Raw genomic sequence first — 14,857 nt, forward strand, 5'->3', positions numbered from 1 at the left:
ATTCCGTATACGGGTGTGTAAGCGTCTCCCTAGTAGACGCGTTTTAAAACTGTGAGGCTGACGACGATACGTAACGGATTAAAATAGATAATATCTACTAGCTATTAGAGAGAGGAACGAGACAATCATAATAAGGGTGCGAAAACCTCTCCCTAATAGGTGCGTTTCAAAACTGTGAGGCCGATGACAATACCTAATGGGCAAAAATGGACAATATCTGCTAGAGGTGGGCTTGGATTGTAACAACTGATTCGCTCGAATAGCTTAGGTTGTTAGAGCTGTGGTTGTTAACCACAAGGTGGTTCAAACCCTCCTTCTAGTGATGGGATTGAAGCATACATTATAACAGTGTTGGTGCTTCTCCCGAGTAGAAATTTTAAATCAACTTTGGTTTTTGACGTGTCATTTAAGACAACTAACTCGAACTTCAAGGTATTCTTAAAATTTTTTAATTTTTAAAAATCATGTTTTGACACTTTTAAAAGTTCAAGTGAGTTCAATTGATATCCAGCATGGTACGGAGTTCTTATCTTTTGATAAACTTATGATGCTTTCAACCCAAGCCCTCTTATGAGGACCAAAACTGGAGTCTGGTGCCTTAGACCACTCGACCATCCTAACTGTTTATTGTGCAATCTCGTACTGGTTTGAGAGGTTATGAAGCATTCCTTATATGGGTGTGTAAATGGTGAGGCTGATGGCAATACCTAATGGGCCAAAATGAACAATGTTTGCTAGTAGTGCGCTTGACTTTTAAAATGATATCAGAGCTAGTCACCAGGCGATGTGCCATTGAGGACGCTTGACCCTTAGAAGGGTTGGCTCTCCAAAGGATTTTATAAGTATATCACACGTCGATCGGAGAGGTAAAGAAACATTTATTACAAGGGTCTGAAAACCTTTCCTTAATAGATGCGGTTTAAAATCGTGAGGCTGACAACGATACGTAACAAATGAAATCAGACAATATCAATTAGAGGTGGGCTTGGATTGTAACAAATGATTGGCTGGAATAGCTCAGTTGGCTGTTAACCACAAGGTCGGAGGTTGTCACACCCTTCTTCTAGTGATGGGAATGAAGCATAAGTTACAACGATGTTTGTTCTTCTCCCTAGTAGAATTTTTCAACCAACTACGTTTTGTGATGTGGCGTGTAATAGAACTAACTGGAACTTTGATATATTCTCAAAATTTGAAGTTTTAAAATTCATATTTTTCACACCTTTATGACTCTGGTGAGTTCAATTGATATCCACGATGGTACTTTTCATCCATGACTTAACTTTGAAAAGTTTAAATCTTTGAAGTTCTTATCATTGGTAAACTAATGATACTTTCAACCCAAGCCCTCCAACACTAGTAGATATTATCCACTGAGATCCTTCATTGGTTTGAGGAGAATGAAGCATTCCTTATAAGGGTGTGTAAACGTCTCCCTAGTAGATACGTTTTAATACTGTGAGGGTGATAGAGCTACATAATGGACGAATACAGACAATATCTACTAGCGGTTGGAGAGAGGAATAAAACAATCCTTATAAGGGTGCATAAACCTCTTCGTAATAGACGTGTTTTAAAACTGTGAAGTTGATGAAAATACGTAATGGGGAAAAATGGACAATGTCTGCTAGTAGTGGGCTTGGACTTTTGCCAATGATATAAGAGATAGTCACCAAGCAATGTGTCAGTGAGATGCTGGGCCCTCAAAAGGGATTGATTGGGAGATTCCACATCGATTGGAGAGGGGAAAAAAGCATTTCTTACAAGGGTCTGAAACCTCTCCCTATTAGATGTGGTTTAAAACCGTGAGGCTAACAGTGATACGTAATAAACGAAAGCTGACAATATCTACTAGTGGTGGGTTTGTATTGTTACAACAAGGATGGAGGTTCAAGCCCTCCTTCTATGATGGGAATGAGACATTCATTATAGTGACTTTGTTAGATATAGTGGCCATCTTCTTTTCCCACAAATATTTTTCACCCAACGTTATCGAAAAAATAGAAGTAACAGGGTCCAGTGAAGAAGTGGGGAAGCAAATGGGGAAGAAGGAAAATAGGAGATAACATCTGGCTTGAGAGGTAGATTATGACGTGCAAAAAATCTTTATACACAAAATTTCGTCACAAAGAAAAATTTGGCTAACATAAGTATCGAAGTGTCTAGAAGTCTATCAATATCTCTCCATGCTTATCAATTTAGGATGTCATGTCCATAAATATTTGTGCATTTCTCATATTTATGCAAATATTCTACATTTTCATTTATTACAAATTTATTTGTCGCAAGATTTAGAATAGTTGACCGACCATGTGGGGGTCATGAGTAGCAATGTTTCAACACAAGGGGAACAAATCGACGTGAAAGAACCCAAATGCAGTAAAGTCTTGTTCTCAAACCTTCCTCTTCGTCAACTGTGTAAATCACATGCATTTTTTTAGATATGATATCAAATAGCATACGTTTTAAACTAGCAAATAAAATTTCAAGAATTGAGCATGTAGTAATGTGATGTTAATTTAAGATTAGAAATTGACTATGGAGCACAATCTACATGTTATAGGAATTTAGATCTTTGGATTAGAACTTTAATATCAAAATTATGACATGTCTACTCTAATCATTGACTGTATTTTCAATCTTGAGCTTAGAGAAATATCAATAATTATGAAAAAAAAAACTAAATATAAAAGTTGGCGATAGTTCTAGGAAATTACTATGCAAGAATAATTAAAGCTTAGCCAAAATCGACTAGAAATAGGTCCAAAAATTTAGAAGAAAATGTAAAACACAAAGGAAAACGTTGAATTAGCCGAAATTTGAGCTTAAAACCGAACCTCGGCCTTAGAAGTTAATAGAACCCAAACCATAGGCCCGTATCTGAAGCCAGGTTCGAAAATCCAAACTCATTAGTATTTTAGCCCTTAGACACGCCTGCAGCCAACCTTCCATGACCCACTTGCTTCTATCCTAGACGGATGGCGGCGTATGTAGTGGTCGGCCTTCCTACCAGGATGTCTCCTTACTCCAAGAAAACGATCCATATGCTGAGAGCATGAGGGCTTGAGGGATACGCTCTTAGCTCAACACGTGTCATCGCATGCCCAAACTTCAATCTAGCCTTGCGCAGCTTCACCTCAATCGACGTTGCGCATCTACTAGCCCGTCACCACTCAGACCCAGACCTAGAACCAACCCTACAACAAATACCATTTTTAATAACTTTTAATAATAACATTTTATAAAGGGATCCCAACCCTTCTCTTCTTTGTCTTTGCCAATGAGAGCTTTTAATAATATGAGTAGGGCGCCCGTTCAAAAAGACTAAAAAACACAAAAAAGGGACAAATTGTTCAAATTCCATCATTCTTTTCCTTTCATTCAAACTTCTCTTCTTTCTTCTCCCCTTCATCTTCATTTGTTTGTTTGAGCATCTCCATGGTACTAGCAACTTAGATGATCATCTTTTGTTCGAGCTTTTCTATTCATCTTCTCCTCTGCTTTGTTTGCTATTTGAGCATCTCTAAGATTTGAGCAACTCCAAGAACCATCCATCTATCATTCCAGCATCATCTCTTAACACAATAAATTTCTCATTTTTTTCTTATTTTTTTTCTCTTATATTGTCAACAATATTCCCTTATATCCTATTTCTCCCGTCACCCGTTTTACTTTTGCCAATATTAACTATGATTTTTAGATCATTTTACTCCTAGAAATGGTCCCTGCCAAGATTTTTCTAGCTCCCTTCACTCTACCAAAAAGTGTGGAGAATTGATACAATTAAAATTTAGGGGAGATCATCCACACGTGACTTCATTAGTGGTCTAAAATTTTGAAAAGAATGCACTTTAAAGCTCAAAACACATTCGTATGTGCAATCACAGTGATAATCTTTTAACATCAACGAAATGAAGTAGAGAAGGAAATGACTTATACAATATGCAAAATGTGCAATTGAAGTCTAAGATTTCACCCCAATTTCCATTCCTCAAGGCTTCTCTCCAAAGAAATGATAGGAATAAAGGATTGAAATGACTTAACAAGACATTGAAGACTAGTGAATAGAAGTGTTGAAGGATAATGTAACGCTTCTGATTCTTTTAGGCTAATTAGTGACGTCACCCTAGGCATGTTTTAATCATGTATGTGAAAATTCATAATAAATACTTTTAAAATAAAGTCATGGACCAAGAATTAAAATAACATTATTTTTTAACATAAAACAAATTGCATTAAAAACACCTAATATCTACTAATTAAATTTAATACTACTGCTCTATCATGATCTATCCTGATTTCCTTGGCTTTTACCGCATTTATCGTTATCTGTGCATGGACGCTTTAGCTTTAACTTTACCTAAAAAATATAAGATAACACGTGGCTTGAGTATTTTAAGAAATATTCAATAAGTCACTCCACTATTTGGGTTAGTAATGCAATCACACACAAAATATGAACGAGACCTATCATTTAAAGAACGTAAGACCTTAGGTACTTTTTAGTTCCAGGCAGGATTGGATGCATGGTGCTTCTCCACACACGGCTCACGTACGCACACATGGACCCACCAGGCGTGCTCGTATACGTATCCCCTGGTCCGACTTGATCGGACACAACACCTTACACGTCACCGAACGCATTAGAAAAGAAAAGACCCGCATGATATCATGACAACTATAAGTATCGAAGATACGCGTTCGTACTAGTATAACATAATAGGGAGGTATCCCGATGCACATGACATACATACAAGCATGAGATCCCATGATTTTCATTCATAACATAACATTTATTTCATTTCCTTTCTCGTTTCGCTCAAACATATTTCATATATGCCTCATGTATACATGAAAAACTTCATGTAATCCATCACGTAACTTTACATGGTAAGACATAACATTCACACATGACATTTCATTTCATTCATAATATAGTGTAACGGACATCACATGCATACATGACATGCATACATGACATGCATCAATGATAATACAAAGAACATATAAGCATCACATAATTAAAATGGTACATGCAAGAGCCACATGACATGCACCATCATACATCAATCAATTAGCTAACTACTACAGTAACGTCACTTACTTGGTTGGCCTTTGCCGAAGTTACTAATTATTTGATAGTCACCTCAAAGTTATATTCCAATGCTTAATTCTCGCATATATCAATTCATATGACATTCTTAGGACATAATAACATCTTAACCTAGCTAAACAGGACGATTAATTCCAATATATGCCTTAAAACTAACTAAAATTTGATAAATAGAAGTCTTACTGGTCTCAAATGCCATAAATAAAGTAAAAAATGACTTCAAGAGTTACAAAGACTCAATAAAGTAAAAAAAGTACTATGGACTAGTCGAAGTTATCCACAAGGTTGAGAAGGTATCATATAGGATTCAACTACTCCCATAGATGCGGACTAGCCCTTTTGTCCACGTTAGTAACTTGAAACGTTACTATCTCGACCAAACCGACATCAAGCACAAGGAGGTGGTACGACCTCATGCAAAGACTAAAAAATTCCATGCCAATAAAGTAGAACAGACACCAACTAAGAAGACGCAAAAAGTCAACAAATCGAGAAGTGGGTTTCAATAGTTCCTATCATATTGGAAGAGAATCGTTAATACTAAGATCAGTGGGAAGTGCATCCACGGACTTGAAGTCAACCTCATCCTACGACACTAAGTTTGTTAAGAGTCGATTGTCAGAGATGTCAACCAATTAAGTGAGGGAGGATGCCACGGTCATACTTGTTCAAGGCGTGTTGCCTATGGGCGCATGTCAGATACCTGGTCATGCTTGTCTAGGACTTTTTTTTCTTAGGTGTATGCTTGTTCCAAACCCTTTTTTTTTTTTTTACTTTTTTTTTATTTTTTTTTTTACTTTTTTTTTCATGTTAGATAGGGCTTCACTATTATCGTTGTGTCAATACGGGGGTGTATGACCGGTCACAAAAATTATATCTACACCCGTAGGGCTAAAACGCCTCAAAATGTACTATAGGAGAATTTGAATAGGTGTCAATTCTTCGTACTTGGGTTATATGCTATCAAAGTCGTTGTTGCCTACTCGCTTTTAGCTTATAACATTGATTTCTTTAAAAAAAAATTCATCGCATTTCTTTGCTCCTGTTTTCTAAACATTTTTTTTAAACGTGACCCGTGTCGCGAGCATACACCAATATTGTCCGCAAAGTTTTAATTTAACATGACTGACTTATTTTCTAGGTTAGAACAAGTGTCGCACAATCGCTATCCCACTGCCGTAAGAGTGCGATTGTGCCACAAAGCACGCGTAGTTGTGCGTAAGACTCCTTTAAGCACGTGGGTAGCAACAAAGGCAATTTGGATGATATTGTAATGTATATTAAAAAAATTATCGAAATAACCCTAGGGTGAGAATTTATGATGCATTCCGAATTTAATGTTTTCCGCTGTGCTAGAATGGAGGAATGAACATTGTGTCTAGTTGCTCTGGTTATTTATGGATGTTATCTCTTTGTTGAGCTTGCTTGAATATTTAGACTATGTATTCCATACTTGTTGATTGATAGGAATATCCCCCCAAATAAGCTTGCATGAATATTTAGTCTATGTATTCCGTGGTTTAAGTGATCGATAGAAATATCTCTCTAATAAACCATGCATGAGTGAACCAAGTTAAGATTAGAACGTTAGAGCTAGAACGATTTTTTACATTGACCTAGGACAGTACATTTTAAGTATACCAGGCACCTTAGGATTCTGAGCGACGATCAGAGGTCTAGACTTGAGAGCACCCAAATATTGAATTAGCCTTAAGAAGCTAGTCTTGAGCATCCTCGAAACATGAGTTGAGATCTAAACCACCTAGATTCCTTAAGAACCTAGTAAACCTCGACGAGAAGGATTACTAAGAAAGCCTAACAGGCTTAATAGTAATGTGAACGGTGTCACGAAAACCTCCAAGACTACTCAAGTATTTCTATTGCGTGCAAAAATGAGTTAAAGGTGACCTCGTGATTCTGTAAACAAGTATTAAGGAGGAACTTAAGACTACACGAGTGGTTAATTCGTTTATTGTGTAGAAATAGGTCAAGACTAACGTTTCGATCTCGTAAACCGGTCTTGGGAATAGACTTGGGATTACACTGGTAGTTGACTCATAATGGTTGCCTCATGAGTATGGAGTAACATAATTTAAATTTTATTTGTTTTTTTATTTTCTTTTTCTTTAATCTTATCGTCACAATTCGAGTTTAAGTAAGGAATAATCTAATGTTCTAAATATAATATAATTCAATTAGTTTTAAACAATAAGACATTTATTACACGTCTTTAAGACACTACTCCCAATATGAATTACTTTGATTTCCAATTCTTAAACACAAAATCAAAGTTCAGAGGATCAATTCGAGCCCAAAAGTCTTGTATTGGTCAAGAAAGGTGAGACACACCTTCAAAAGGCAATATTAAATGTTCCAAATTAAGTCTTATGATGTTTTGTTAAATACACCCAAGTTTTTTTTGAATTTATCTTTTTTACATTGAACTTCTAATATTTTATTAAAAATCTTAGAGACTTTTTCAGATTAAACTTATAATATTTTATTAAAAATTTTAGAGGCTGACCATCAAGATGGTGATGAAGAAAAGAAGAAAAGAGTGATAAGAAAAATTTCAATAACTCAAAAAAATAAAAAAAAATAAATAAATAAAAAAAAAATAAAAATAAAAGAGGTTAAAAAATAATAATAATAAATTAGAAAAGTGATCCAATTCAACTCTAGTCATTGTGTGTCTAGCTTATTATGGAATCTATACTAACTAAATAATGGAGTTAATTGACAAAAATTAAAGCAAGAAAAATAAACGATGTGAGAGAAAAAGAAACTCTCGATGTAAAGAGAAGTAACTATTAGACACTTTCTTATTCAACCTCGAGGAGTCCGATTCTAGCTAGATTTTCTTTACGAAATCTTCACTGAACCTTGTGGAGAAGCACTCTCGGTTCTTGAACTGTCCAAGATAATCAAGAATTGTGGAAGACATGTGGTAGGTTTTCTAACTTTTTAGTCGGTATTTTAAAAGATCCATAAGATTATTTGGTTGTTTTGGTCTGAATTTTTTGATATGTTGATCTAGAACCGATGCTATGCAAGTTTTATAAAGAAACTTTGAAAATATTCAAGCTGAAAGTTGGAGTATCGATGGAGCCTCATGTTGCTGTAAGAACATGTAACCGTCCAATTTTAGTTGTGAATATATTTGTATGTGGTTGATTTAAAATTATAAGAAAAATGTATTTTTATAGACGGAGTAGAGCTCTACGATTTTGGTGAAGGAACATCTAAGTTTTTATTGATGGTGTTAATATAACACATGCGGAAGGAATTTGGATCTTAGGCCCTTTTGGACATCAATTATAGTAAATAACTAGCATGTTCATAAGTATTAAAACTTAATGAGTTCGAATACTAACCTTTTATAGTTCAAAGTCCTTTTTCCTCACGAACCGGTTTCGAACCACCACTAGTGTCTTCTCCACTATCCTCCGATCTTAGAACGGGATTGTGGAATTCGGTGAGTGACTAAACTTGGGAGAGATTTTGTATACATGAAAAGAGTGTTTGTGAGAGGTTTTTCTCAAAGTTTTTCACCAAGGAAGACCTTCCATGTACCATGATCACTCTATTTATAGAGTATGTTTGCATGTTCATGTAAATTTGAGATCACCAAATTTTGACACTCAAAATTTCACTCAAATGTTTGGGATTATGCTGCAAGCATGCAAGTTTGAGTTCACCAAATTTTGACACTCAAAATTCTACTAAAATTTGTGGGGTTTATTTGCATGCAGTTTGGTTAAACCAAATTTTGACACCTCAAAATTCCACTAACATTGATTTTTCCATTAAATGAAGTAACATTTTGACTTTCTTCATTTTAATTCAACAATTAATTTGAATAATTAATTTCAAATTTAAGTAATATTAAATGATTAATTAAACTATTTAATTAATATTTAATATTAATTCAAATGCCAATCCCAATCAATTCCAACACATATTTGATTAAGATATTTAAATCTTATTTAAATATCTTAGATTATTTCTTTTTGTTTAATTCGTAAATAAAACAAAAATGTGGTTAAATATATCGTATATATGTAGCATATATTCCCTAATTTGAATTCTAACACTTTAAACTCACTTGTCACACTGTTCTATGGTTTAGTCCGATATGAGCTAGCAGATGGACCTAATGGACCTATAGATATGGGCTCCAACGATCCAAGATTAACCAGTTAAACTCATTAACTTTGTTAACCAACATTCGTTAACTACTAGGACACTCCACTATAGCCTAGTAGTTGCACTCCCCTCACTATAGATATATTTCTGTCCATTTGATATAACCATGATTAGTAAGTCGATCCTTCACAGGTTGTTCGTAACTAGAGCTGGGTCAATTTACCGTTTTACCCTGAAGTTACTTTTTGTTCCTTATGTCCCACTGATCCTCTTATGAACCATTGGTTTGTGGTCCAACCAGTAAACCGAATCCCTCTCAGGCCAATGAGAGGGTGGGGCCCCTTGTTCAAGACCTGGAGTCAGTGCTTAAGGGAACTACCTCTCTTCTATCCCTAAAAGTGGGTAGGAGCGAATTCCATCTTACACCCCACATCCCCAGCTATTCACCCAGTCTTACCCCTGAAATGGGAGACCTATTGAGTCGGCAAACTCGAGCCACTCTCACCCATGCAAATCTAAGGATAATTCCGAATAAATAGGAGTTCATGGTTAGCTCAGGATTAAGATCGAGTTACCTAGGTCATTGAATGAAAAGAAAATCAGTCTCAATAGTAAACGACATTATAAAGTGAGAGTGGTTTTCTTCATAGTTCGATCTTATGCAATACTCATTGCATAGGACACCCCCACTCACATGTCTCCACATGTACAATTTAGTGATCACATTGTTTATATCATATACAAAAGTGGGCCGCATCCATAGTGTCCCCAGAATAAGATACTCAGCCTTATCCTTATACTATAGATCATTTTGACTATATACTTAAACTTGATCCACTCTTTATGTCTCTACATATAATTCAAGTAATCATACTATAGCCAGAGTGTTCTTAGTTTATTGGATTTAGATTAATGATCGTAAAGTTCACTTTATTCAATAACAATCTATACTGAATAAACAACCATAATAACTTTTTTGAAAATAGAATATGTTTTTGTTTACCAACGAAAAGTTTTAGGACATAAAACCCAACATTTATGAGAAGTTATGACTATAACAATTTGATTTTGAAAAAAAACAGCATTTAATATAGCTTGAAATCACGCGATTTCCGGCTAGGCATTTATTTCATATTCAAAACTATTCCCCAAACCCTTTAAATTTCTCTATGCTCAAACCTCCCAACCGGTATTTTGAAAGTGTTGTACTAACCTCCAAAAGGCAAACCCTTGTGGAGGCATGAAATAATGTCATCGGAATCATTAGTATTCTCACTGGGAAAAAGAGAAGGGAATCGCAAGGATTTTCGATCTGTATTCGGGTGAAGAAGATAAGTTGACGAGCCAGTTATTCGGATTCGGATTCATGTTTCAAACCCACGGCTCCATCCTCAGCCCCCAAATTCCAAGCTCAATCTGTAGCCCACTCCAATCTGCCTAGAAATTATGGCCCAAACACAAAACCATTTGTTTGTTGGGTTTTATGTCCTAAAACTCATAGTTTGTAAATAAAAACATATTCTGTTTTCAATAAAGTTATTATTGATGTTTATTCAGCAAAGATTGTTATTGAATAAAGTGAATTTTACGATCATTAATCTAAATCCAATAAACTAAGAACACTCTGGCTATAGTATGATTACTTAAACTATATGTAGAGACATAAGAGTGGATCAAGTTCAAGTATATAGTCAAAATGATGTATAGTATAGGGATAAAGCTGAGTACCTTATTCTGAGGATACTATAGATGCGGTCCACTTTTCTATATGAGATAAACAATGTGATCACTAAATTGTACATGTGGAGACATGTGAGTGGGGGCATCCTATGCGATGAGTATTGCATAAGATCGGACCATGAAGAAAATCACTCTCACTTTATGATGTCGTTTACTGTTGAGGCTTATTTTTTCACTCAATGACGAAGGTAACTCAGCCACTAAGCATGGGATGTAGACGCGCGACCAAGGCGAGCAGTGGCTGATCGTGGAAGTGTACGTCGATGATCTCATAATCACTGGAGGCAACATGAAAGTTCTTGGAAGATTAAAGAGGGAAATGTGAAAGCCTTCAAAATGAGCGACCTCGGCGCGCTCAACTACTACCTCGGCATCAAAGTGCAGCAGAGTACTATCGGCATCACCATCTGTCAAGGTGTGTATGCAAAGAAGCTACTGGAAACAGCAGGGCTGGCAGACAGTAACCCTACGAGGACGCCAATGGAGGCCCCACTTAAATTGTCTATTAATTGTTGGAGAGACGAACGAAACAATCCTAATAAGGGTGTAAGAACCTTTCCCTGGTAGGGGCATTTTAAAACTGAGGCTGATGGCAGTTCCTAATGGGCAAAAATGGATAATAGCTGCTAGTAGAGGACTTGGACTTTTACAAATGAAATCAGAGCTAGTCACTAGGCGATGTGCCAGTGAGAAATCTGGGCACTTAGAAGGGGTCGAGAGTGAGATCCCACATCGATTAGAGAGGTGAAGAAACATTTCTTGCAAGGGTCTGAAAACCTATCCATAGTAGATTCGGTTTAAAACCGTGAGGATGATACCGAGACGTAACGAACGACAGCAGACAATATCAACTAATGGTGGTCTAGGATTGTAACAAGTGATTGGCTGGAATAGCTCAGTTGGTTATAGCGTGTGGCTGTTAACCACAAGGTCGGAGGTTCAAGCCCTCTTTCTAGCGATGTGTGTGAATGAATCATGCCTTATAATTGTGTTTGGTGCTTCTCCTCCCTGGTACGAAGTTTCAATCAAATTAGAGAGGTGAAGAAGAGACATAACGGATTTGGAGGCATCATTCGCTACAATTGCTGAGGCATAATTATGTTTGGTGAGACATAACGGATTTGGAGGCATCATTCGCTACAATTGCTGAGGCATAATTATGTTTGGTGCTTCTCCTCCCTGGTACAAATTGTTGGTCTAAGAAAAAACCTATCGAAAGTAATGTGGCATCCTCCAACAGGGAGATGGAGGAGGAATGGGATGTAGAGGTATTGTATGCCATAGAAGAAGATGAGCTAGCACTCATGGCGATGATGGGAGACCATATCGATTATGCACTCATCAATTAGAAATAATCCAAGATCAACAGATGTTAAATCTATCTTTTGCAAGTGGATTTACAAAATAAAGTATACCCCGGATGGATCGTGAGATACAAAACTCAGACTGTAGATCCAAGGTTCTCTCAACAATATGGACTAGATGTAAATAAAGTATACCCCTATACCCCGGATGGATCGTAAGATACAAAACTCAGACTGTAGATCCAAGGTTCTCTCAACAATATGGACTAGACTATGATGAAACATTTAGTCCAGTGGCAAAGATCATTATTGTACAAGTTCCTTCAGTACTTGCGGTAAATAAAGATTCATTATTGTACAAGTTCCTTCAGTACTTGCGGTAAATAAAGATCGAAAATTTTGGCAAATGGATATGAAGAATATTTTCTTGCATAGAGAGTTGGACCAGGAGATCTACATGAACCAAACAAATGGATTCGAAAAGGAAGTTGGAGTCCTTAGTCAGTATCTGTGAAGTCTAAAGAAGCCTCATTTGAATGCGGCTCGATGGACCTTGAGATATGTCAATCGATATCACGATACTCGAAGATCAAGCACCAGGTATGTGTTCAAGCTCAGTTCGACAACAATTTATTGGTGTAACAAAAGACAACCAACTGTATCATTGTCAACTAGAGAAGCAGAGTACAGAGCAGCGGCGGGCAAAAGACAACCAACTGTATCATTGTCAACTAGAGAAGCAGAGTACAGAGCAGCGGCGGGAGCAGCTCAGAAATGTACATGGCTGAAACTTCTGATGAAAGATTGGCACCAGAAAGTTGACTATTCGATACCACTTCAATGCAACAACCAATCTGTGATTTGTCTAGTAGAAAATTCGATGTTTCATGGCAGAACAAAGCATGTGGAAGTAGTAGACTTGTCTACAAAAGAGCTAAATACTTGCCCATATGAGAGCTTTCGCTGTGGTGCAGCGAATGAGAACTAGTACTGACAGGAGTGTTAAAATATCATCATTAGCCTAATAGGGTTAAGTCCAACCATTGCATGAGTGACTATATTTATGTTAAGAAAATGATTTAGGATTTTAGGAATAAATTTAGGAAAATGATTTAGGAATTTTAAGAATAAATTTAGGAAAATGATTTAGGAATTTTAGGAATAAATTTAGGAAAATGATTTAGGGGAAAAAGTTGAAAATTTTAGGAATAGATTGACTAAATACCCTCCACCCTATTTAGTTCATGGTCCCAAAAAACACAAAGTAAATACCCTCCACTTTACTTAGTTCATTGGTCCCAAGAAACACAAAGTAAATACCCTCCACCCTACTTAGTTCATGGTCCCAAGAAACAGTAAATACCCTCCACCCTACTTAGTTCATGGTCCCAAGAAACACAAAGTAAATACCCTCCACCCTACTTAGTTCATGGTCCCAAGAAACACAAAGTAAATACCCTCCACCCTACTTAGTTGTGTTAAAGTGTGAGAGTTCCCACATAGAGTTGTGTTAAAGTGTGAGAGTTCCCACAGAGAGTTGGTGTTCAACAAATGATACATAAGGAACGAAAGTAGACAATATCAACCAACGGTTGGTCTCATGGTCCCAAGAAACACAAAGTAAATACCCTCCACCCTACTTAGTTGTGTTAAAGTGTGAGAGTTCCCACAAAGAGATGTGTTCAACAAATGATACATAAGGAACGAAAGTAGACAATATCAACCAACAGTTGGTCATAATAAAGTGTGCGAGAAGGAAAGTAGACAATATTAACTAATACTAGTCTTGGATTATAAGAGATGATTGGTTGGAATAGCTTAGTTGGTTAGAGTTTGTTGGAATAACTTAGTTGGTTAGAGTTTGTTGGAATAGCTTAGTTCGTTAGAATTTGTTGGAATAGCTTAGTTGGTTAGAGTTTGTGGCTGTTAACCACAATGTTGGAGGTTCAAGCCCTCTTTCTAGTGATTAGAATGAAGCATACCTTATAATTGTGTTTGGTGCTTCTCTCTAGTACAAATTTTCATCAACGTTGGTTTGTTAAGCTTTTGACCCTAAGTAAATATTATCTACTTTGGCTCGCTTTTTGCCTAACAATAATATGAGATGTCAAAAGTGGGATTTTAACCCACACCATCTTACAAGGATCAGAACTTGAGTCTGGTGTCTTAGACCACATGAGCATCCTTACTCCTTACTATGCGTTCCAAGATTGGTTTGAGAGGGAATTTATCATTCCGTATATGGGTGTGTAAACGTCTCCCTAGTAGACGTGTTTTAATACTGTGAGGCTGATGACGATACGTAACGGATTAAAATAGATAATATCTACTAGCTGTTGGAGAGAGGAACGAAACAATCCTAATAAGGGTGCTAAAACCTCTTCCTAATAGGCGCGTTTTAAAACTGTGAGGCTGATGACAATACCTAATGGGCAAAAATGGACAATGTCTGTTAGCATTACGCTTGGACGTTTACAAATGATATCAAAGCTAGTCGCTAGACGATGTGCCAGTGAGGACACTTGACCATTAAAAGGGGTCGATAGTGAGATCC

At 36.6% G+C, this 14,857-nt stretch overlaps 1 non-coding gene across 1 annotated transcript; it reads left to right on the plus strand.

Annotated features, from left to right (window-relative positions):
• The first annotated feature begins 11,883 nt into the window (after positions 1-11,883).
• TRNAN-GUU lies at positions 11,884-11,957 on the plus strand. Its single transcript has one exon. It is a non-coding gene; the product is annotated as a tRNA-Asn (tRNA).
• Positions 11,958-14,857: the final 2,900 nt, after the last annotated feature.

This window comes from Cucurbita moschata, unplaced genomic scaffold (assembly GCF_002738365.1).
Source record: "Cucurbita moschata cultivar Rifu unplaced genomic scaffold, Cmos_1.0 Cmo_Scf00166, whole genome shotgun sequence".
Classification (NCBI taxonomy): Eukaryota; Viridiplantae; Streptophyta; class Magnoliopsida; order Cucurbitales; family Cucurbitaceae; genus Cucurbita; species Cucurbita moschata.